This window comes from Triplophysa rosa, linkage group LG9 (assembly GCF_024868665.1).
Source record: "Triplophysa rosa linkage group LG9, Trosa_1v2, whole genome shotgun sequence".
Classification (NCBI taxonomy): domain Eukaryota; kingdom Metazoa; phylum Chordata; class Actinopteri; order Cypriniformes; family Nemacheilidae; genus Triplophysa; species Triplophysa rosa.
In genome coordinates, this window is record NC_079898.1 from 18,106,545 (window position 1) to 18,133,471 (window position 26,927).

Here is a 26,927-nt window from a genome sequence, read left to right on the forward strand (position 1 = left end):
TTTGTCTGCCTTCAGCTCGAAGTTCAAATGCTCAAATTAACCTCAGGGGAGTGTCACAAATTCATTTTTTGGGCAAATATCACTGCACAAATATTATTGACTTTTATAAACTACTACATTACAAATTAAAGTTGCACTTTGGGACATTTCCCATCCTTTAAAAGTTTTTATGAAGTAATAGTGCATTTAAAAAATATGTGCAACAAATTATATTACGTATCCAATTACATCAGCAGCTTATTTGTTTAACAAACATTGAGCAGGGCTGCTTTATAGGAGCCTGCCATGATGAGGTCACATGACCCATCTAACACGTTCTCTTATGAAACACTTATCACTCACAGAATCAATGAAATTATGATAAAAGTACATGATAAAATAACAAAAGTACATTTCAACAACTCCATCATTAACCAAACAATACTTGAAAAATAAGTTGATATACTACCTAAATATATACACTATATTTGTAGAAGGGGTGGATATAAACAGCTACACCACTGGCTCTTCATTAAGTTCCAAATGAAGCCTAACTTAGTGTTTATCTCCATCCCCTACCTCTCCTTCTCGACCTCTCTTTCTCCCCCTTTCTCCTCCTTCCTACATGGCCTGAGGGAGCAGTTAGCGCTCTGAATGCTCCTGCTCTATTGTGAGCTCACATTGATTGCCTCTACCCTCTCCAAAGCCAGTCGGGCCAGTCAGCATGGGGTACAGCCTGTCTGCTTTATCCGCCGTGGCTCACATTTTTCTCAGAGATAAAAGAGGGGGAGAGAGAGAGTCTCGAAGTGAGTTCCTCCTCCACTCCTGCAAACAGAGAGCCAGATGCATCTGTTTTGCTCCCTCCCTCCCTCCCTCCCCCTCCGTCTCCTGCCTCTACTCTCAGTGGCTGTACTCTAAAGGGAATCAATAGTGTACTTAAACAGATTTCTCTTGTGTCTTGTTGTCAAATACGTTGTGCACCTCTGCCTTTCTCCGTGTGGGCTGATCTTCACGCGCGGCTGTAACGTCTTCCCGGCGCTCATTTATATGCCCTTGATCTGCATTTCCTCTTTTTGTCTGTTTTACACTTCTGTAATATCCTTTACACCTACCCAGTTAATGGTGCTTTGGCACAGTCGCTTGCGTTTCCTCTAAGGAGGTCTGTGAGGGCGATAGAGCGCTGTGTAAAGGAGCTGTAAATAATCTGTGAACGCTCAGTCTGTGTGTGAAAGCTTATGTCAGCAGAACTGAAACTCTCCTTCCATCATGTAGCTATGAAGTCCCAGCAGCATCAATCATTTCCCCTGTGATTGTCAGGGAATTAGCTGAGCTGTGGTGCTCCGTGTTCAGGCGGCTCATGTCAGCTCAGGTCGAAAAGCACGGAAGCACAGCGGAACCTGGATGCATCTCCAAATCATAACCTGGTCCGTCCGACGCGCCGCGCAACATATTTTCAAATGCTTTTTTAAAACCTTTTTTCTCCATTTTTAATTTCTTGCATCTGTGTACATATACCATTATACCGGGGTTCAGTCAAGCCTAAGTCACTCCACCTAAAGTCCATCCATCTTCTTGGCAGCCATCTGGTCATATTGTCTCAGAACGCAAGAGTTGAGGGCTTATCCGTGAACACTAGGAGCTCCTACGGCAAACAGCTTTGAACTGAAGTGTGCTGTTCATTGATTGCCCGTGATTTTGTTCACATGAACCGTGGCATCTTTGAAGGACTTCACAAAAACATGATTAATGGCCCAGAACGCAGGATATTACAAGCAGCTTAAAAGGTAATCACAAAAGACACCGAGGTGCTCAGAATTACTGACGCCGTGCTTTGATACTGATGTTACATGGGGATATCCATCTTTGCGAAGGCCATCTAAGGCACCAGTCATCCTATCGACAAACTCAACTGCGTCTGTTAAATCACTTTGGAAGTCAGGCCTTGATGAAATGCCTCAAGACCTAACGGCGTAAGTGCATGTCAACAAAATCACGTCCAAACCAGCCAGATCAGAAACGATCCCTATCTGAAATAAAAAAGGAAGTCTAGTTAAAAACACAGCACAATGAGTACTGATAATGTCTGAAACTGAGGTGCTTTGACTTTAAATTGTCATTTGGCAGATGACCATCTCCTTCTAAGAACAGGACAGAAATAAATATGAATGACTGCCTGTGACCGATGATGTCATCTGCTAGATTTATCCCTGCCAACTTAGATAACTGTACAGGAGCAAGTGTCCTTGAGACACAGTGCTGAGAGAATGAGCCCCATGCATTAATGTCAACAGCCCTGCAGTGGGGAAGCTAAGGATGTCAAAATACACTTCCAGACACCTCCTTTGAAAGCACCAGTCAGAGATGTTTGAGAAATAATTGACAGGTGGCAGAAAAAACATATGGTCCATTGAGAAATATGTCATGTGACCCTATAATTAAAACAATACACCTGTAATTTTCTGTGAATTGACAATGGTGTCATATAAAGTGCTTATATCTGCTCCTGTCAAAAGAAAAGAAAAAATCAAGTCCCATACAAATCCCATACAGTGTTTTTCGTATCTCCATATTTTGAGATGAAAGTCATTCAAGCATGCTGGAATTTTGTTCGGGTGGTGTGAGCCATCCCGCGCACCCCAAAGCGCAGCATGTGAAGTGAGTGATTCTGATGCGCTACTAGACGCTCGGACTCGTACGCCCCCCCCGGACAGCGCAGTCGTGCAGCATTGGCTGAGGAGGCAGTAGATGTGCGCGGTGTCTCGGCACTGTTGGAAGAGTCATTGTTCCTTGACGTCACCGCTCAGCCAAGCCTGGCGCTGCTGCTCTCAAACATGTCTTTGTTATTCAGAGCTTTCCATCGGAGACCGGCGAGTCGCAAAACACGGACGAGCCGTTCCCTTTCATTCACTGGAAGTGAGAGGACGCACATGGACGCGCGTTTGTTTGTTTTGTTGGAGAGGACACTTCTACCAGAATAAATTCTAACTGTGCTTTTTTATTATTAAGATGATTATTATCCATTTGTTATTAACAAAACAATATTTTGATATACCTTAAGTTTTCCAGTTAATTACCCGCCAACCTAATATAAACATAAAAGCGTGTCCATGAAAAGTAAATTACTACTGTAATAATACTTGTGATGTGTTTAATGCATTTAAGTTTATAAACCAGCGCGCTTTAATATCCAAATGACGCAGGATAGCCCCTTTGATGCGATTACATTGAAACATTAGCATTAAACAGAAGATTCAAACGGTAAACAAAACGCTTAACTTAAACCCACAACTGGCACTTGAGCGTAAATCCAGTCCGTTCATCTGCAAACACCGCCTGGTGTCTCGAGCCCGTGTCTTCCAACGGCGCGACCGCTTTACGTGACTCTGGGACACATTTTGTCAGCAACCAGCAAGCATGGCACTGTGGTAATAGAATAGCCCATGTAATTTGACACTTCAACTTGCCGTGCACTACGTTAGTTGATTCAGACAGTCACACTAACGAAACGCCGTGCGCTTTTTCCCTCACTGATTGTAAAGTGCGAGGGGAGAAAACGGGACACAACTTTAAATCCAGGAGCATTTTCAGCGCGGTTTTGCGACTGGACGTGAAAGTAAGTTTTGCGTGTGTTTTCCTATCATTTTCACACCTCGCGCTCTGGGACTGGGAAACGCTTTTTATGCATTGCATTGAAATGAATCCGTAGCCTCCGAGCTAGCTCCAACCTCAGCTAACAATAGAGTCACTTAAAGAATCACCAAAGTATCGTTAAGATTTGTTGACGCGTATTTCTGCGCAGGAAACGGGCTCGTTTGAATTGTCCTGAACTGAAATGTTCGCGACACGGCATTGTGTTTTCGAAGCAAAACAACGACCGCGCACTATTGAGCAATTTTTCCTGGACAGTGGTGTTAAGCGGAACGCGGAATTTGGCTTTGTGAACCGTGCACTTACACGTTAACCGGAGAAGCCCACCGTTTACACACAGCATATCGTTCCGGTGCGTTGTATTGTTCAGATGAAGAGGGCACTGTCATGCGTTGGATGGACGCTTGGTTGGCACGCATAGATGGGCATATATTTACATGGGCAGAAATCACTGCGGGTCATGAATGTGATGCAAATATACAGGGCTTTCATGATTGAGTGCAATTGTATTTAAAATATTTCATAAGTAGAAAGAATCGAGGCTTTTACCATGTGCTGAAATGTAGTGTTGCCTTCAGCCCGGTGTACCATGCTGTGCTCTAGTAACATAGCTTCGTTGAATCTGGGAAGCCGCGTTAAAAGACGATCATCGTTGAAACATTGTAATGTGTTTCCGACTTTTAAATGCTTGAACGTTTCCTCCATCAAATTCTGTCACAGTGTTGCACGATACAATACCGCGCACACATGCCAAGAAAACAGCACGTATCCTGTCGTTAATCCGTGGGCTGTTTTTTGTGCTTGTAAACGATCAGTTAACAAGAGGGATTCTTACGGTCAGGTTGGAAATTATACGACTTGAAGCAAATGAGGTTTTCCTACATGCTTGATTGAATGTGGTGGTTAAGTACTTGAACCAGCGATGATTTTTTTTGAGCAAGCCTGACCCACGCCTTACCCAGAGTCATGCTAATGCTTCAGATTATGACAGAAATGATACATATTTAATATGAAACGAGATCGTTTCTGCCAATGCGAATAGAGATTAAGCGGAGTTCTTTCTATTTGTGGAACTGATTTTTTTTATGCACGAAATTTTCCTTTTGTACTAAGTGTTTGGTGTGCACAGTTGAAAAAAGGCGTTCACTCTTTGACGTTTTCGAGCATGCTTCTTTCGTTGACATTTGATGACAATAGTTCGGTCACTTCTTCAGGACTGTACAATCACAGTCCATGTTTACATGGTTGTGTGTATACTGACAATGTAAATACTTCCCCCTTACTTCAGGATGGATTGCTTTCGGAACAAAGGTGAAAGTACCTTGTTCTCAGCTCACTCATGTTTAACTGTGCTGTTAGCTCATGTAAACACTCTTGCTATAGGCACCATAACAATAACAAAAGTATGTTTGCAAATGCTTAAAAAATGGCCTGACTCAGACTTGGAGACTGGCGTTCTTGCCTCATGTGATGAGTCCGCTGGTGTGTTATTTAAAAGACCTCAGATTTACCCACTAGTATGATGTGCGCTCTAACAGTGGCATAACTTGTGAGTCAGGAATGGAGAATGTGTCTAGGAGAGGAGTTTATTTTGCTCCCTCCTTTAGACAGGGGCCCCGGGTCGATGATCATCATTACCAAGGGCAGAGGCTGTAGCCACAGTCATGTAAAGACACAGAGAGAGCTCAAGTCATTCTGTAAACAGGACTAAAGAGGTACAGCACAGGATTTACCTGAGCTTAATGCCGAAAAACTTACAATTGAAACGCACTGTGAATGAATTACTAGACGTCACTGGAGCAAATTAACATTGTCAAAATCATCCATCAGATTTTACACTTGAATTATTCACTAACAGGTTTATTAGTCATTAATGCCCACATCAGTGGCTGTTTGTGCACTTTTGTGTCTCTATTGTGTCTAGCCTAACAAATGCGTTCAAGGTTGTCCAGTTTAGGCGCGTAGTCTCTATGATCCCTTTTCACATTCAAATTCTTGGCATGTGTGACAAAAGCTTGCTTAAATCACTGGGCGATTTAAGGGTGGGAATTGCAGGCGATCCTGCTGTACAATATTACCGTACTTGGGTCACGATACCATACGTATTGTAAATATTTGGAGTCACAGTAAATTACGTCAAAATTTGACGTTGAAATGGATTGTGTTCACTGCGGTATTAAAAGCAACAGTGCGTTATTTTAATGTTGTGTTTAGAGATTAGATCTTGCGTTGGAGAATATTGGTATCTTCACTCTACAATTTATTGGATAAAAATGGGTTTATATATAGAAGTTTAAAGAGTTTGTATATTTCTGTGTGTGTTTGTTATCACTTACTTTATGGCAAAAGCACAATCAATAAATGCTCTTCATATTTGAAGTGTTTTATCCCAAGTTGCTGGATTTCTAAATTGCCGGAATAAGATATGATAGCATTTTAAACCATCTGAACTCTAATCTGTGTTGTGACAGCTTGACATTTAGTACACTATTGTGTTAGTACACGATTGTGAAATAGTTTGCCCACATTCATTCATCATAAAGCCGAGCAGTTGTCTAGTTGCCACCTGCACACGCCCACTCTTGAACCTCAGTCGGGGTTTGTTTCCGAGTCCACATGCTGCACTGTGGATCAGCATAGCCATGTTCATTTGTTACACTTACAATCCATTAATGTCCTTTTAATGGTTAACATTAAATGTTTACCTCTACATAATCGCATTCTAGACCTGTTTGCACTTTCATTTTTGTGGTGATAGGGGTTGCGACCGGCTAATAATAAGCGGGAAATTATTTCAGCCTGGCTGACGTGAAGTGTAGCATCCAAACCACAGCTTCAGACAATAGGAGTGCACAGCTTATTTGGTTTTCTCATTTATAGTTATGATGATTTGTTTCATCCAGCAGTTCATGACCTTGGTAAAGTAGGAAGAGAGGAACTTTTGATTTGAATTACATGGGTCTGTAAGGAGAGTGTTGTGGGACCAAATCTGTTTTCAGTCTGCGTGAGTTGAGAGCTTGTTGAAGGTTCCAACTTGGAAGCATCGGGATGCGGCATGCAGAACATTAGCTAGCTGGTGCATTTCTTTCCAGTCCCACACTGTCACAGGCTCATGCATGTTTGATTTGACATTCTTTAAAAAATGGAACGCACAAGATGTCACAATGGCTGTATCCCCTTTCTGTCGGCAAGAGCAAGTACTTTGAATCAAAAAGGACACCCAGATACTCTTTCTGATGTGAGATCTTGATATTTGGCACTATAGGACGAAATGTCCCCACCACACGGACAATTTTGCCTGATCACAAGCAATTACCTTCATTTTTTGTGCCAATAAAAGCTTGCAGTGCTTTGAAGTCTAACTGCTGTGTGCCTTGCAAATCCAGCTTAAGCAAAACAAACATATTGTCCTCAACCTGTTTTCTTTTGACTGAGGCAAATGAGTCTTTATTCAGTGAGCCATGTTCTCCATATTAAACTGTTAGCACTGCTAGTCACTTCAGGGTTGCTTAAGAAGATCAGGCTCTGTCTTGAGAATTAAACACAGACAGTGCTATGTACTCTGTTTATAGAAAGATTTGAAGATTTACCCTTTTGGCAAGTCATTTGAAACATTACTGGGAACAGTTGTGGAAACACCATTTAATTGGCAATTTGTTGCAATTCTGTTTTTTGAGGCTATGGGCAAGAACACCAACTGCAACCTATGCGTCTCTGTTACGTTTTATGTATCGAAATACTGCCATGTGTTCCATCATGTGGAACCGTTGGTTGGACGTTGTCACTGTGTTTGAGCTGTCGGTGTCTGTAAGTGGGAGATTTCCTCCGTTCCTGCAAGCGATCGCTGAGTTTCTGAGAGGGACGTGCAATTACATTTAACATGGCCCAGGGGATTCATAATGTTTTCTGACAAAGTATATTAATTAGGTTTTCTGAGGGAGGATAAATATTATTTCTTGCCCTTCTTTGGCTTGTATGGGGAGAGGAAGATTTGCGGTACGGCAAGCAAAATGACACTCGCACGATTGACTAACCTTGACTTAGACATTTGCACAAGGTGAGACTAAATGAAAGCTGTATGAAAGGCAACTGAGATGTCGGGGGAACTTGGACAAATTCAATTCATTCCAGATCCACAGAATCCCTTAGGATCACACAAAAGGTGAATTTGTATTAAGCAGAAAAGGAGCAGGAGTTTACTTATTTTGTTTGCTATTAAAAATTTTGATTCTTTATTTTTTATGCTTGTTTGGTTATGCTGTTGTAGGGTCTATTTACACTTAATGCACTTTAATGGATTGGATTACAGTCCGATTAGTTATATACATTTCATGGCCACATAAATGTGTCTTCATAAAACACACATAAATCTGATCTACTGTTATGCAGCACAAGCTATATGCAGAAGTTCATCTCCGTAATGTTGCTAATTTATTATGTGTCTTGGAGGGCATTTGCAATTTCTGTAAAAATGCTTGAAGTGATTACGTGTGTAAATATGCCCATACTGTCAAAGAGTGTAAACTGATAAGCTCTTCTGTTACATCCAAGTCTGTCAACTGGAGCAGTTTGTCAAGTTAGTTTTAAATCAATAACCAAACCGAGAGATTTACAAAGCTAGATTTCATGTTGCATTCTGCTTGTCTACACACTGTAAAAAAATGTAAGTTGTTTCAACTAATTATTATTTAGTGACTAGTTCCACAGAAATTTTACGTTCACTCAATTTCTGTCTCTGTGTTACTTGAATTGTTATTTTTTAGTTGGCCCAAACTTGACTCAGACATTAACAAGTATGTTTGCTCAACTAGTTTTAAGCCCATTACACATTGAGTCCGAAATTTGCGTCCGAAATTTCCGCACGTTAAAACAATAAATACGACCTCACTTTGTGTCAATCACATTTACACACTGCCTCCGATATTTTCGTCCGTCATAGACAAATGGACACATAATCGCCTTTATTTTTTTAATAATCTTAGGGATGCACCGATACCGGCCCGATACCAAGCTCATGTACTCGTACTCGTAATGACACACCGATACCAAAGACCAATACCTCACGTGACATACATGGAGCCCTGTGATTTCCACAATGTGGAAACGCGGACGGAATCGAGGAATCCAGGCATTTCCTAACAAGAAATTAGCGCTGAACAGCTAACAGCTAACGTAACAATTAACGAAATATTCAGATACTGTTTAAATATCTATTCTGCTTGTTTTGCATTACCGTGTGAAAGAGTGGTTTGGTTGCGTGTACTGAACGCATTGTGCTTGTGGATCTTTTAGCGCCAGCGTTTCACTGCACGAGGACACGAACACATAAATAAACACCATTTGCGGCGTCCCGTCAAAATAAAAGTCCGGTTGACTTGAACAAGTTATAATACACTCACATTTTACCACACCACCCCCCTTAATTTTTTTATAATTTGACCACAGAGTATATTGTTTACTTTAGTAAACTGAAGTAAATGTGCTAGTAAAATCGTGCTACTTAACGTAAAAAATAGAACTTAAATTTAAGTAGACCTAAAAACAAAAGAAAAAAAGAAAATGTACCAGTAAGATACTGGTTTATTAACATTATTGTACATTATACAGGCATCGGTTATAGGTATCGGTATCGGCGAGTACCAAAAAAAAAAATATTGGTACTCGTACTCAGTCTTTAAAAAATGGTATTGGTGCGTCCCTAATCTGCCTTAAATCAAGTATACGCAGAGACATTGTAGATGAAACGGAACAGTCACGTGCCAGAAGTAGTGCCTAAATGAACCATTTGGCAACCTGTTGTTGAAAGAAAAAAACAATTTAGCTCAAAATTAGGGCTGTGCCGATAAACGATATCATATCGAATTGCGATAGAATGTATTTCAAAAACGATGATAAACTATCGGCATTTTGACTCAATATGGATTAATCTTACAGTCTAACAGAACGCAGAAATAAATGCAACAACAGTCAGTCAGCGTGCAGCTTTTATCATGCGCGTCAATGTACAAAGTCCATTTCATACTGCACTTGGCAAAGAAAACTCAACATGAGGAGGAAAACATTACTGGAAGCGGAAACAAAGGTGAAACTAACCTCGAGTTGTCATCACGCGGTTTATCAAGTGTCTTATTTTTTTCGCAATCGCCGGTTAAACAAAACAAACTTGAGGCGCTGCCCTGTACAGATTAGAGATGTAATGAAGTGAGTTTGTGTGCACATTAAAATATTGAACCTTGCATGTAAGATGCTTGCATGATTAAAGAAATGTACTACAGTTTATGTGAGATGTCTTTTTGAAAGACTAAGGTTCACTGAATGCATTGAATGAATCCCACTACTCGAGCAAGACGTTATTGCAGCGTTATGTATGTGCGCAGGTGCTGAGCCAATAGCGTTCGAATGGACACAGTAACGGAGCCCTTTCATTGGTTGAATGTACTGAATGAACACCCCCTTTACTTAACGAGTCAATTGAATCAAAATGAGACTGAATGAACTGGTACATGTTGTTTATGGCCTAATATCATCTGTGTTGCAACAGTGCATTCATTTAATTGAATTTTAACTGGTTAAAGGTTAACTTTTGTTAATAAACTGTATTTAAAATAGATTCTTTTAAATACAGTTTTTTTATTAAATATATATCGAAGTAAATATCGTTATCGATCAATATAGAAAAAACTATCGAGTTTACTTTTTTGCCATATCGCCCAGCCCTACTCGAAATGCTTTTAAAATAATTTAAATTATTTGTTAATTGTTGCAACCAATTATTTTACTCCACATTGTAACATACACCGGAGTGAAATAACGGTCCGACCCTTAACATGACTCGTCCCTTCCCGAAAAGCGCCATTTGGAACTATCCTGTTTCAAAACGCATGATTTTATCATAGATGGGGGTTATTACATTTGTACACACGTTTCCAACAATGCATTTAGCAAATCATGTTTGATAGATTTCAGTAAGTTGTTTTAAAATTAAGCGTCAGAATTAGTATACATAGCATGAGAGACGTGAGCATTAAATTCATGCCATCACTTCGGACACACGGAACACAACACGCCAAAATTAACCTAAAACACACTGCAATATTACAACTTAAAATGACATGTTTTATGAATGAACAAGGTGAAAGACTACCTTTGACTTGTTTGAGCTCCTTCCCTCGAGATGCTTGCTACTTCTCACTTCTAAACACAACCAAACTCAAAACATTGAATACTTTGTACGTTTTTGTCAATACATTGGGTTAAAAAATGAATATTTATTTAGTGCCAGTTACCTCAGGTGAAGCTTGCCTCTGCTGCGTCCCGCAACCCGCGAAGTCTCTCAGGCACGTCGCATTGAATCAAATAAACGGTCGGTAATCCATCCTTCCGCATAATTTAATATGAACAATATATTTTTAAAAATGTGTGATGCTCTTATGCATTTATTACCAAAATTAGGACATCCTATATTCAGGTTAAGTTGATAAAATCTTAAAAATAATGTTTATATTAAATTGTTGTGGGAACCACTTCTCTTTTGCTTCTGTAATGCTGTATTATCATATATTGGCTGCATTTGGGTTTATTTGTCCATTTCAACTTTAGCCACTCTGAATGTTGACTGAATAACACGTTGTCTGCAAGTCCAACCAGGAATATTAGTTCAACTGAGATATTTTTGCTCTTCCAGTGTTTTATTAATTGGCGTTTTTACAGTGCAGCTAACATTCTCTTTCTGTCAGAGCACATAGGTTCATATATAGGCATGATGTAATATCACAGCAATATGGCCTAGCAGGCTAATTTTCCTTGCATAATAAGCATTTCTTTATAATCTTTTGACATATCATATATATCACACTGATGTTAGCATGGTTAGGTTTAAACGTATTAATCTCTATTCCGCAGAATAATGAAAAAATAAGACGTAAGGCGGAAGCTTTCTTAGGCAGTCATTAACTATTCCAGGAGGTTTTCGCCACGAAAATGTATGCGATCTTAGAACACACCTCCCGCTCCACAAATACACTTCATGCATCACAGCATCGGCGCATGAGGTGACAGCTGTAGGCAACAGAGAGATGTTCGCGCTGCACCAGTGCAAGCCTGCCGCCAGATAGAGCATGATAAATCCAAAACCACGTAAACGCGTTTTTCTGCGCGTGTATGTCCAAGCTCAAACTGGCCTACAACGGCAAGCACCTCTTTCCATGAAAGTGCTGTACGCTTGTGCCATGGACTTTTTCATAAGCCAGTTTCTTGGTGGTCGCCATTTCATTCAACCCAGACTGAGCTCATGACGTTTAATTTCTCTACCTGGGCTCTTTAGATAAAGAACCGTATTAGAAACCCCACAGTGCAAATATTACAAACTAGCAGTTTTGGTGTAGCAGTTTCGACTAAGGTGCGCAGAAAAAGTAGATTTAATGGTGAATAGGTTTTATGAAATCCAAAGCAATTAGATTTTTCAGAAGTTCGTTTGTGCTGTAACAAATTGAAACTTTTAAGTTGCACCTCGTGAATTCCAGCTCAATAATGGTGTCAGCTAAGTAGCGATAAGACTAAGTGATATCACCAAAACTAAACCTTGAAATTTTCATACATCATTCTCGCATGCATCTTCGGAGGAAGCAGAAGCCATTGTTGCTCTGATCATTTATCATTGTTGTAATGAGATTAAACTAATCGTGTATTCCAGAGACAGCAATGATGCACTGTGGTGGGGCTTGCCAGGGATCATCTTCAAACAGTATTTGTCTTTGTCTCTCAGTGCTTTTTAATTAACTGTTGACAAACAGCGCAAGCCTTTTGGGCTATATGATTTAAAAGCAATTTTATTTGAGTATGTCTTGAATAACAGAACCTGGAAAGAAATAATCATATTTACCATCTATTAGATGAAAGCGTCTCAGACTGTTTTCTTACAGTATGTTTTATTTCCTGCACGTGTCATTAATGGCCGCTGAGATTGTTAATGCGGTCTTTCTGCAGTGAGCATGTTGCCAATGCATAAGCAAACAGTGTTCACATGAAATGTTTTAATTGCACATTAACCCACTGCTGGTTTATTAATCTGGCGCGCCTTAAAGACAGCACGGCCTCTGTTATATTCCCCTCATTGCCCTCTGTGATGTCACGGTCGTGGAAGCATCACACTCTGTTCTTGTATTAGGGGGATTGTGCTGGTGCCGTGGTGCATGTTGGGCACGCGTGTCCTCCAAGAGTGGTTCAGAAAGCTCCTGACGCTGCGCTTGCAGTAAATACTCACGGGGGACGGATGGCACATGCCAGCTCAAATTGTTTGCGCCGGCCCTCAGATGAGGAACAGCAGACCGGGAACAACAGTCAGATGTTTTTTTTCCCATGTGCCATCGCCGATATGGAAAAGCACCCGGTTCAGTACATCCTGAGCATCTAATCAATATAACAGGGCGTTATTGAGGTTGGCTTAATGTTCCCAGCCTCATCTGATGCCTTCTTTTACATGGTCTCTTCAATTTTCTTTGGAATTCTTTTGACTCTGCGACTGGGAATGTGGAAACTCAATCCGGAGTGCCCTGAGGGCTTCATCTGCGAGAAAATTCCCACCCATATAGCTGCCAACACCCACAAACGTCTGTTTTCAGGACAGAGGACGCAAACCTCAAAGCCACATCACGCCGCAGCCATCGACAACCATAGCAGCTTGTTTGTTACTGGGCAGGTGGGAAGTGTAAAGGCAGCTGAACATGTGCACAGGGGCCACTGCTTGTGTGCAGAACCATCATTAGTTAGATTTTAAGTTGTAATATTGTAACCGAAGAGCTGCTGTGTACATGCTTATTTATTTAATGTCTGGGCCCATTTATTATTGCTGTGTTGTTCTTAGAAGAAAAATGGAACGAAATGCTTTGTCTAAGATTGATAGAATTTTAAGATTTATTACTAGGTGTTTATTATTGTGTTTGGGTAGTTGAAGCATGATGGGGTGACCAGCAGTGTGACATGCCTTATCGAAAGCTTTGGTAAAAACGTGTATGAGAAGGGAAAAATTATACTTAAATATGCACTTTCAACGTCAACATTTAAGATTAAAAAGTAAATATAAGTGAATGTATGAAATAATTTAATTTATCTTTTTATATTTCATTTAATATTTTATTGAAAAGATTTTATGATTATAAACAGATTGGCAGTGTAGTCTTGGTTTGTGATATGGTTTTGGTGTACTTTGGCTTTGGAAATAGTATTGATTTATTTGAAAAACGTTTGCGGACTTTAAGGGACAGTTTACCCATAATTTCTGTCATCATTTACTCACCCTTGAGATGTTGTAAATCTGTAAACATTTCTTTGTTCTGATGAACACAGAGAAAGATATTTGGAAAAATGCTTGTAACCAAACAGTTCTTGGCCACCATTGACTACCATAGCAAGAAAAATGACAATGGTAGTCAAAAGTGCCCCAGAACTGTTTGCTTTCCCACATCCTTCAAAATATCTTCTTTTGTGTTCAACAGAACAAAGAAATTTATAAGCAATTTTTTGTGCTATGGTAGTCAATAGACATATGCCGGTTAACTGAAAATATATATCACGTGATTTATGGACAACTTGTGAGAGAAGTACGGTAAAATGCTGCTGCATCCGAAAGCCAGAGGGCGCTCTCTTGCAGAAACTCCAAATACGCACTGCAGAAGAAGACCATAACTAGTTCTAGGAAATGCGTAAGGACATGTTTTTATCACTGATCCTCAAGCCTCCTCAGGTATTTTTATGATAATAAAGTATATTTGTAATGATTATGTTTGACTGGTGTTGCTTTTTTAAATGCACGTTATAAGCGACTCAAACTCGCACTGCTTTTAGATCGAGCAGCATTTCCTACTGATCCCAGAGCCGTGCTTCACGGACAAGCTACGCACCAATAAAATAATCGATATTTTGCATTATCGCAGCCAACTCGGTTTCAGCAGGATTTAGTGGTAACCGCGGTTAACCGGGCATATGTCTAGTAGTCAATTATATTTTGGGGTGAACTGTTCCTTTAAGGTACATTAAATTGGGGGAAAACGCGCTCATCGGTGTGTTTTATGTAGAACTGGGAGTTTCATGTTATACCATCAAGGTCAATTGTGCTCTTTGTCTCTATATTAAAATAAAAATGGCTTATTTAGACGGAAGAACAAGAGTGGTTTGTCTAGAATTGACCCTAATAATGAGGCGGTGTGGCCTGTGTTGTTAGCTGCAGCTGGTGTCTAAAGAATTAGCACACGTCACTGCCCTCTGGCTATGGTTCGTCAGCTCATCTGATATTGAATAATGATTGTGGCTGGATTGTAGCAAACCACCGTCCCAATGTCTGTCACTTTAAGTGACTTCCACAATGGCAGCCTTTTTCTCCACCCCATTTGATAGTGGCTCCTTTTAAAAGGGTGAATTGAGAGCGCTGGGGGTCCACGTCTGCAGTGCGTTTCCCGTTCTCCGCCTCTTGCGAGCGGAGGGGGTTGGTGGTGGCAGTCACGTGAATAGTAATTGTATTTGTGTTGGGTTTCTTTCAGGCTGTCGCCGTAAATCTGTTTGACTCGTCACTTTGTAAATCATTATGATGGCTAAAAGCCTTTGTATTGAATTAAGTTGATCTCCTGAGCAAATGTAAGATTCTTCTTTTTTTGTTTGTTTGTTTGTCTCTCGCTCGTCTTTGGTAAAGATAACGCTCACTTCTTTTGTGTGAGCTTCTGTCGAAATTGTTTGCTGAAAGGGAAAGTTGGCGGCGCCGGCGCGCTTGTTTTATTTGTTTCAAAAGACACGAATGAACGTTTGCCATATTTAATTTAGAATCCGACTGGATTATTGTACTTGGTCTAACTTTTTTTTTAAATTGCTGATTTTTTAAAGATTTTGATCACACACTAAAGCTTTCAAACGTGGGGTTAAATAGTATGAAAATCACTAGATGAAGATTGTCTAGCTCAACGTGTCACAACTGGTTTCGGCTGACAGAAACATGACAAAGTGCATCATGTCCTGAAGATCAGCTTGGCTTGTTGTCTGATAAACATCTCTGTGCTGCTTTGCTCTCCACTTTGCCACTCGTGGCTGGCATCAAGCGTGGCAGCAGGCATTTGTCACTCTGAGCTGATGTACTGTCAGTACACACACTAGACGGGATAAGAGAAGTAGAGAGCTTCTTTATTCCTTGACTTGTTCATAGCGGCAGCAAGGCAGTCAAGTTTTTGACAAAGATGTCTTTTATTGTTCACTCACAGATGGATTTGTCAAGTAAAATGATATTTGATGTGCTGTGAGAGATGTTATGAACAGGGCTAAATGTTAGAAACTTATTCTTCAAAAACATCCTATAGTCAAAACGAAATGCTGTTCACAACTTTGTTTACTTTTGTAATGTGGGATGTTTCTGATTGATATTCAAAAAGGACAACATGTAGGCAGGGCTTAATATTATATAGGCTTCGAGGAATGCACGTTTTATACCAAAATAGAGCAAAATATTTGAATTAAAAAGTAAGAAGCATTTGTTTTATGCGGTTGTAAAGTTGTTTCAGAACCACGACAACTTTTATATTTGGATTACAGCATCACAGAGACAAATTATACAGGGTTGGGAATCATTTGAGTTTGATTGATTCCAATTCCGATTCTGCTTATCGATTTCGATTCTTATCGGTTCCCAGGGTTTTTCCTGGCTCAAAATGAGGCTGAGGTGGTGCCATCCTGATCTTGTACACACACGTAGGCCTACCGTACCTTTAAGTGGCTTAACCAAAGTGACTTTGAGTTTGACATTAAAAGTTCTAATAAAATTAGATAAAAATGACAATTATTAAGTTATATAAAACATTACTTTTATTCAACCAAACAGATTTTTTTTAATCAAATAAAGCTTTTTTATCATTTCAACTAACTTTTCAGCCCACAATAGCCAACTGAATTAACCAGTCTTTCTAAATGAGCAAAGCTCATTCACATCTTGCATTCTCTGTGGTTCACTTTAAATGATTCATTGATCTCTTATATATGCTAGTGACTGAAAAGTTCAATAGTTTAAATGAATCGAGTCATTTGTGTGCGAGTCGTTCTGAACGCAATGTGCGTTCATACTGGCGAACTCGCTGTGTACAGTATACACTGATTCAACGATCCAACTGCACAGCTAAAAACTCTACAATGATGTACGTCATGTTAATTTAAGAAATATCAAGAAATTAAACGTACTTGGATGCAAAACAAACAGCTGTGAAACACAGGCTGGCTCTTGTTCTGCAACTCTTTTTAGCGCCTCAGTGTGCTGATAACGAAACAGCGCCTCCACTGTAGCGTAATGTCGCAACTGCAGGTACAAATGACAGTCTGTTAAATGCATGCAGCATTTCTTGTGAAGACTCGCAACATAATTTTGGCGAGAGCCTGAGGCAGCACGACATTTGACGGAGGCGGCTGCCTCCAATTTCTCTAAGGAAAAACCCTGGGTTCCCAGTTTTGATTCCACAGTTGTAGTAAAACATTTAGATATCAACCTGTGTGGTCATTAAGCCTGCTTATTGACTCGTTTGCAAAAAATATATATGTTTATGAGCCCCGTTTTGTATATATATACACATAGAACCATGTTTTATATTTATTTATTTATTATAATATATTGTATTACCATAGTTACCATAGTGGTTAAACTGTGGTAACTATAATGAAACTATGGTTAATTTGTGGTTCCTGTGCTTTTTAATGCAAATACTATAGTTAAACTATGCTTACTATATGAAAAATATTGTTAATTTCATAAGAGCTTTTATTGAGATATCAGCAGATCACGTAACGCGTGCACTATTCTGAAAATATGCACACATGAATTGATAAGAGGAATTCAAATTTTAATCTCAAGGATCCGATTCCTATTCCTTTTGTTTCTGATCTGATTCCTAGCCTTCCGATTCCAAATTAGAATTGACTTTCGATCCCCAACACTACCTGTATGTCAATTATATACTTCATTATTTATACATTTTCTCTGAAGGGGAAAGTAAAAAGGGTACATACATCTTGATTTAAGGCCGTCTTTAATCACCATAGAGAAATTGCTTTGTTTGTACTTTAATATGGTTGTACTCAGGGAGGGCTTGAGGTTCCTGGAAGCCTGCGCTCTAATGGGCAACTCTGCTTTTGTACTGCGAGGGAGGAGAGACTGCTGGAATTTCTCACAGTTGCTTGTCTGACAGAGTAACAACTCAAGCTGAAAACTCCGTTTTGGAAAATATTGATGTTGGAGGAAGTTAGTAAGCTGTCACAAGTGTGGAAGACTGTGTGTGCACAGTGATAAATTTGCCTTTGGCAAAACACTTGGAATTAGTTGGAGTTTTAGTTAGTAAACAGATATGAAATGATATTAACTAGGTTCATTTCAAAACCTGTGGTAAAATATCAGTATGAATTTGGCTGTTTCAACAGTTTACCAGTACTGCAAATTATGATGATAATTTAGGAGAAGATTAATAATTATGTCCCATTACAGTAATAGGCACCCTTAAACTGCCTCCTGGATAGAATCAGCTCTCCAAGGATAGTGGACTATTATCTCCCATTTGATGATTCGTTTAGGCTTTCGTGAATTATCTGAAAAGCGAATCTGACGTTTTGTTTATGCAGTTTTCCCACAAAGTATTGTTCAGAGAAAGACGGTGTAGACAGATTGCATTTGGGCCTGTCAGTCACAGGTGCAGGCTTTTCCGTCTTTGATAGCTAATTAAGTCATGACACATGTTTGGCAAGATGCCCACGTCCCAATGGATTTTGAAATTATTATAGAAGGCATTCAGAACAGAAGAGCAGAAAGATCAATATTGCATGTTTGCATAAGCTCATTACTAAGAACTTCAAACGGAGAAAACCATGTCTGTTGTATTATGTAGTGGTTAACACTTGGAAGACCTCCTATGCGCTTGTTGCTAATTTGCTAAGGCAATAATGCATGTAAATGATATACATTTGAACAAAATATTTAATTTTGGCTTAATCAACAATCATGTTACATGTAAACATATGGATAATCATAAACGTATACATTGTAAACTGTGTAATTTATGGGCTATGAATTATGAAAATTGTATGTTCATTGAAGCACGTTTGTTTATTTTTCATTCATTCATTGCATTATTTACATTATTAGCATAAAAATATTTTTTGTCATTCATTATTTTATTGTTGGCATTGTATCCATATAGTAGAGGTGTCCTCGACTAAGGATTTACATAGTTGAATCAGAATTGTCACGTCTTGCCTATAGACGACTGATAGTCGAATCGTGCTTGTGGGGACGACACCAGGGGGTTAACAAGGGTACAACGCAAAGTGCAGCACAACATTGATGCACCAAAAAACTATCAAACATTAATTTACAAAATTTGTTTAGAACAGAATATACCTTTATAATAAATAAATCAAAATATGAAATAAGACAGATCCAAGTCACAATGTGCAAAATAAATGTGTTTAGGCAAAATGTCTGAAATGCAGGTAAACATGTATTCAAAATACAAGCCACAAATATTAAAATTAGTGGACAATTTCCTTAAATATCACGTAACAATGCTGTGCCACTTACTAGACCAGATCTCGCCTCAAAAGTATTTTCAAAACTACTCGATAATAATGAATTACTACCAATAAAGTTACTAGGGATGCACTCGGTATCGGCCCGATACCAAGCTCATGTACTCGTACTCGTAATGACACACCGATACCAAAGACCGATACCTCACGTGACATACACAGAGCCCTATAATTTCCGCAATGCGGAAAACGCGGACGGAATCGAGGAATCCAGGCATTTCCGAACAAGAAATTAGCGCTGAACAGCTAACGTAACAGTTAACGAAATATTCAGATACTGTTTAAATATGTATTCTGCTTGTTTTGCGTTACCGTGTGTGAAAGAGTGGTGCGGTTGCGTGTACTGAACGCATTGTGCTTGTGGATCTTTCAGCGCCAGCATTTCACTGCACGAGGACACGAACACATAAACAAACACCATTTGCGGCGATCCGTCAAAATAAAAGTCCGGTTAACTTAAACAAGTTATAATACACTCACATTTTACCACACCACCCCCCTTAAATTTTTTATAATTTGACCACAGAATATATTCTTTACTTTAGTAAACTGAAGTAAATGTGCTAGTAAAATCGTGCTACTTATCATAAAAATAGAACTTGATTAAAAAATTGTACTTAAATTTAAGTAGACCTAAAAACAAAAGAAAAAAGAAAAAGTACCACTAAGATACTGGTTTATTAACATTATTGTACATTATACAGGCATCGGTTATAGGTATCGGTATCGGCGAGTACCAGAAAAAAAATATCGGTACTCGTACTCGGTCTTTAAAAAAATGGTATCTTTGCATCCCTAAAAGTTACTTTATTTACCGCATGTAAAGGAGGAATGGAATAAAGCATCTTACCATTTAAACAGTCAAAAAATCCCTGCGCACTCTCTCCGTCCTCCTGACGCACATGCTTGCTTTCAGTGCAGAGAATGACAAGTTCCGAAAGTCTGCGCCGTGCTTGCTATATGCTGTGATTTTGCTTTGTTATTATTTCTTGTATAATTATTTCAGTCTAAGTAAAGAGCCATGTGCATTTACAGACAAAATGTAAATGCACTGCTGCGCCACTGCCCATATAACCAAAATGGCATGATCCCCATTGCATAACACCTGAGCGAAGATTTGACCGTGCGATTGGTAGTCGAATCAGGCTACTCCTATCGAAGCATCGAATCTTCGACTGTTCGGGGTCACCCCTACCATATAGTATTGTTTTGTTATCTCAAAAAAGGATCATGTTTTGTTAAAACATTTTTTAATTTAAATTACCTTATAAAACTTTTTTAATTGTTATATAATAAAATAAAATCTTTATTAGACGCTTTGTGAATTGGTTTGTTAATGACCAGCACGGTCAATCACGTGAAATTGTGTAAATGATTTTTATTTCTTATTTCCATTTTTACCAAGTAACTTCTGCTTTCGTTTAAATGTAGATTCGACTGTGACTAAAATCAAATAAATAAGAATGACTGGCTGTGAGCCAATACAGATTACTGGCACAGGAGTTGCTGTCAAAAACATTTCCGAGGATAATTAGCTGCGCCGTATCACTGCCGATTTCACTTCTTAAAGCCACGTTTATGTACGCAATGCCCTGACCTGTTAAGTCTGGAGGGCGTGCAATATATTATCACAAATTTATTGCTTAAGATAAAGATTATACACTTAGTTTCCTGTAATTTACCCAATACTAACCTCTTATTTTCTAATAATGAATCTTATTGTGTATGACCACAGTCAGTTTGAAACATAGCAGAACACCCACGGAATATTCAGCCTACCTTTATAAAGACTGTCTGTGGTGTGGAAGTGGTTGATAAGTGTTGCCTCTCTTTGGTTGCTCTGAAACAGGAAGGAACTCAACACGTCCTACCTGTAGTCAATCAGCCCGATGCGGAAGTCGAAAGTTATTTAGGCACGGTGTTGTGTATTTGTCAATAATTTCAGCATGTTTCTTGATGTCCTTCTCTACTAGTAAGCCAAACTACCTTTCAGAAGGGCTTCAATCTGTGTACAGTGTAGTATGAAAGGATCTCAGGTAAGAGTACACGAGGCAGCACAAAAAGACTGCATTTATCTATTATCCTCAATCAAATGGCATTTGCTTGTTGTGGAGACAAATCAGAAGAAATAACCGAATCCAGCTGAAAATGTCAGCTCTGTAGACAAAATCAATGGAGGTGGAGAGGGAAAGGCTTGTACTGGCAGGCAGACTACAGGAGCTTAGTCACAGCCTTGGTTGGAAGTCGGGATTGTAGATGATGTCTTAGGAAAGCACTGACCTCAAAAGGGATTCCTCACAACATTGATGTTTCCACCTTGAAATGGTAACCCTTTCCACCAAAACAGACCAAATGGCATTAGAGGCAGAGTGTTTTGGCATTAATATGGTACATCTTAGATGTGATGACATTATCAGCAACATCTCTTCTTCAAATGGGTTCTCTTCTCTTTCATGTTTTTGCTGAGGAAACCCCAGATGTTTGAGTGATGACTGCAGACAATGACTAACTCTCATGTTGGAAGGTAGACTCCATCGCTAAAGGGCTGCCAGCCTTTGATGTCTTGATGCCAAGCCAGAAAGCACTTGCACGCAGACACTAATTGGGAGATTGGCACCAAAAGACTTGAAGAGTCATTCTATGTTCCATTAGTCCGAGTGGGTGCGAGAGATGGAGAGAGAAGGTGCAGTTTGATTATGACTGCCATGTGCTGAAGGCATGACCTAATGGGAAACTCGTTCCCAATCTTTATATAGTTGGTTTGTAATGATATATACAAGCACATGTTTCCAGATTCCTAAAGGTGTTAAATGTGTTATAATATAAATAATACATTTATAATAATAAGGTTTATATTAGGTGGACTAGTATATTTGGCGGACTAGTCAAGTAATTATTTAACAGTTGAATGATGACTAGTTTTTTTTAGATTTTTTTTGTCATTTGATTGTTTTCAGTGGTGGTGTCATTTCATGCACTGACATAGTGTTGTGTTTAGAAAATGTACAGATCAGTTATATAGATGTTTTTAGGGGCAACAACATAAACAAACGTTATGTGGCCCAAACTAAACTTACGTTAGACCTCCGCAAAGAATCAACTGTTGGGTAGTTTTAATTTAATTCCACACAATTCATATACAATAAAATGTTATTATAAATTAATATTCATGTGAATTAAATATAAAATAAATTATTTTAACAAAACACAGACTTTAAAGGGAAAGTTCACCTTCAAAATGAAAATTCTGTCATCATTTACTCACCCTCTTGTGATGACTTTGTTCTGCAGAACACAAAAGAAGATATTTTGAGAAATGTTGGTAACAGAAAACTGTTGGTCCTCATTGACTGACATTGGTTTTGCGTGCATACAATAGAAGTGAAAGGGGACCAACGGTTTTTGGTTACCAACATTTTTCAAATATCTTCTTTTGTGTTCTGCAGAAAAACACAAACAGGTTTAAAAACAGGGTGAGTAAATGATGATGACATATTCATTTTGAAGGTGAACTATTCCTTTAACTTGGGGCCAGGCATGTGTGTCCGATGAAATCATCTATACCCATTATATGCGAGTCTGTAGGGTGGAAAATTGGTGGGAGATTAGTTACTTGCCAGTCCACACAGAATACAGTTGTTTATATTCATAAACATATTCAAAACACTTTGACCTAAACATCTATTCTATCAGCTGCGACACAGGGTTTGTTTAGGAGCGATAACAAACCTTAATTGTCTGGTTTATTTTAATCCTTCAAATGAAGTGAGATATCTGAGCATAGGCCCTCCACCTTTAAGTGAGATCCGACACTTGAGGGAGTGAAGTGTTTTCGCTGGGAAGCGCATGAATGATTGATGGGAGAGCAGAGCTGTTTAAAATCGTCCTGCTCCCTGCTTATCAATAATTCAAAGCACTTTCTGTATTTTGGTGGCACATTAAATATCAGTCACCAGTTTGAATTCTCAATTTGATTTATATCCGTCAAATACACTAGTGGTTTGTAGTGATTCATTCTCTTCGTTTAAATGAGTTAATTTTGCCCATGCTGGGAGTTATCTCACTTGTCTTAGTTGTGTCATCGCCAGTGCTTAACTTTACGAGAGTAAAGTGTTGATGAATAATTTGGCAGCTCTTAGAAAGGAGTGTCTCTTTATCAATAGTTGGTAAAGTTGCCGCAGAGTTTCCATCGGCAAAGTTTACAGGGTTTCTTACCAAATAAACTGATTTCATATATTGATAAGTTGAAATGGTCTTACAAGAGACCTAAAACTAACACAATTAAAGTGTACTTTGGCTGTCGGGGCAATAGTCAATTATACATTAAAACAGTTGTGACACAAAACACTCTGACCACGCTGCAATCGACCAATCAGAAGTGTTCTAGACAGCAGCGTCATAAATATTTCAAATGAGCTCATGACATGACTAAGCACCTTTCACACGACTTACTGTTGGATGTTGTGCTCCACATGCTTTCCTATACCTTAGGCTATACAGTGACGATTTGACCTTTACCTCTTGAGAGTTTATGCGGAATAGGTTGCACTTGCGCTGCATGCTGATGCTTCTGTTTGTTTGCTCCCGTTTGCCACGTGAAGCTACCCGGATCTCCAGCAAGACCAAGAGGGCTCTTACATCTCCAAAGATAAATCACGCGTGTTATCGCATTAGTGCTTTCTGCACTGCGCCGATCCCTGGCCTTAAAAGTTGGAGTCGGCTTTCCTCTCATCTGTTCGCGGAGACGTGCAGCGTCCGGTCCATTTGCATTAACAGGGAAATACAAAAGGATTCGAAGGAGGAAATTGCCTCTTGTAAACACAATGGCCTTTCCTGTGAGTTCTCATGATAATGTCCTGAGTGGCCTTGGGGCAGAATCTAGAACATTCCATTGAAGATCCTCCGCTTGGCCTTTTGCGTGAAATGGCAGCGAGACTCACGCAGTGGATATCGAGCCTCGCCGATGAGTGCTGTGGCCGGCTGATGTATACTAACAAGCTTGAATTTCACGTCAAAGCTGTCTGGATGTGTGGTGGCCGGTCTGTCAGGGAGATCCGGAGACTGGCGGAGACACGGTGGCACGTGTGCAGATTTCGACTTAGGAATGCCTTAGGGACTTCCAACATTGGCTTCCTGAGGAGACACGTAGTAAAAGCATTCTGTCTGTTTAACGTTGTAGTCCCGATTAAACATCACTCTGCATGATTGATTGTCCCACCCAAATGGTTTCATCCTGCTGTTAAAGGCACAGTTCAGCAAAAAATAAAGCTGCACCAAGGTTGACCATAAAAACTGGTTTAACCAATTGTGTGTTTAGGGTGGGACTATATATTTGTTTTATCAATAGCAGAGGAAGGCTGCGTTTAAAATGCATTTTTTTGTTTAGCGGTGCAGAAGTGACATATTTACCCTTTATTAATGGAAATGCTGTGTCTATATGTCTAAGCCTTTCGAAACGAGCTGAAACAATTGCATTTTTTTTGTAGAAGTTATACGTCTGTTGTTTGATCAGTCATCTTGTTTACTATGACAGTCTTGTCGTAGATTGGTTGAACTGTAGCTTTTGGCAATAGTGGGAGGACAATTTACATCAGTTGACATTAACGTCCATGGCTGATTTTGTTATCGCCTGTTCCTCATCAGCTCAGCCTGTCAGTTAGCTAAAATATAGCCGTGCTCTTGTGTCAACATCTAATATTTACATAATCTCTTTTGCTCGCACAAAGCTTTTGTTAAACTGCACATCTGAATGCCCAGCGTTTAGAATGAAAGATGGCGGTTCATTTTTAACACCAGAAATTCTCAGAACGGGATGTTTGGCCTTCGAGCACATGCCTCGTGTAAGACGTGGGTATACAAAGCTTAAAATAATTATATTTCAATTTGTGTGCAAACACTATTTGTGTATAATGTGGTGACAACAGTGTAGCTGTAGAACCTTTAACATAGTTTGGTATGTAAACGCTGTGGTGTTTGCTAAAACATGCAGTAAATGCACTATGATTGATTAATCTGCGACGGTTCTTATGGGTCATCATTGCAGAAGGTCAGCTGAATCGCTCAGCCTGTGGTCCTCACGCCGCTCGGTTTGTCAGGGAGTTGCATCTGACAGCGACGAACTTTATTAGCTTTTTGTTTCTTTGAATCTGTAATGCAGGCCCGCATCATTGACACTCCAAGTCTCCCAGTGCAGTCACACACACAGCACATTGTGTTCGGCCTGATAAACAGCCTCACAAATCGAACCACTGCTGAAGTAATTCAGTGGAGCTGGTAAAAACGAACGAGAGTAAAGGCATCAGAGCGCTTGCATGTAAGCAGCCTTCACCTGTACCCTGCATGAAATAGAGAAAGTAGCAGCACCCACAAAGACACACATAAAGGAGTGGTGGTTGCTCCTGATAAGCTCAGTTTGCTTATTGCACAGCACAAGTGTTGGGGCCAGACGATTATTTCCTCTTGTGTATTTTTTTGCTGATGTGTTTTTATCTTTTTTTAGTCAGATGGAGCATGTTTGAAACTCGTCTGATGTGGAAGTGGAAGGTGTTTGCTGTCACCTGAATATACGGTCTTCCTCAGCAGTAATGGGGAGTAACTAACTTAAAGTAACAATACTACTATGTTAACTAGTAAATTTTTCAGTATATTGACTGTTTTAAAATAAAATTACTTTTTATGTAACAAGCTACTTTTTATTACAGTATAGAGGTTGTGTATTTTTATATATGGTAGGGTTTTTATGTTTTATAGTATATTTATAATAGAGTTTGGGGATTACTTTTTCAGCTACTTCCGATTCTTTTAAACTGTTTGTAAAAAAAACATCAGCAGAAACACACACATTACTGTTAGTTAAGTCCATTCATTAATATGTGTGTATTTTCTAGTTTTAATTGGTTGTATTTGGCGTAAATGTATTTTTTGTTGACATGATAAAGACCGTCTTTGTTTAATAATAAAAAAAGTATTATTCCATCAGTCCAACAGCTTTAGTGTATTTGTATTTTTATTAGTAGCCTGTACTAGTGTAGCTACTGCTATAATTTTTTTTACATGCGCTGTAAAAATGGTTTGGCTTAAATTTTTAAGTATAATCAAATTCTCTATACAAGTCATTTCAACTACTATTTTAAATTTGGTTATTTTTAAAACAGTTATAAGTTGCTTTAACTTCCAAAAACAAATTTTAACTTGATTTGATGAAAAATATATTGCTGCTGTCCTTCTGAAGCATCGTATCTCCATATTTTGTGATATTTCATTATTATAAATCACTATTATCGGTCACCCTTTATGATTGTCACTACGATTTGGAAATGTCTAACCAATAAAATGTATTATAAAGTGCTCGGCAACTTTCACAACACAGCATTTAACCATTTAAAAAGTAAAGTGTTTATTTCATTTCCTGAAAAACAGCGAACTTGGACAAATGAAGTTCAAGAAGGACAGCGACAATATGTTACCATGACTTATTGTTATTATACATGCACTGTGCACTTTACAACATTTTTGCTTAACATGGCAGCTATCGACACGACCGAATACAATTTTCCTCCGCATCATCCCTCACAAAAAGCCGTAGAAGCCACGGCCTCCTCTCCGCTCCTGCCACGCCCTCCTCTCCGCTCCTGCCAGCGCCTCAGTTTCAGCCACCTCCTCGCACTCACTGTCGCTGACGTTATTTACATGAATGATAAACA

At 39.2% G+C, this 26,927-nt stretch overlaps 1 protein-coding gene across 4 annotated transcripts in view; it reads left to right on the forward strand.

Moving 5' to 3' along the window:
- The first annotated feature begins 3,368 nt into the window (after window positions 1-3,368).
- The window catches only part of zmiz1a (zinc finger, MIZ-type containing 1a), a 132,070-nt gene continuing 108,511 nt past the window's right edge, over window positions 3,369-26,927 (forward strand). For all 4 annotated transcript variants that reach the window (XM_057341623.1, XM_057341624.1, XM_057341625.1 and 1 more), the window contains exon 1: window positions 3,369-3,592. The gene's annotated coding sequence lies outside the window, so the exon portion shown is untranslated. The remainder of the gene's footprint in view (window positions 3,593-26,927) is intronic.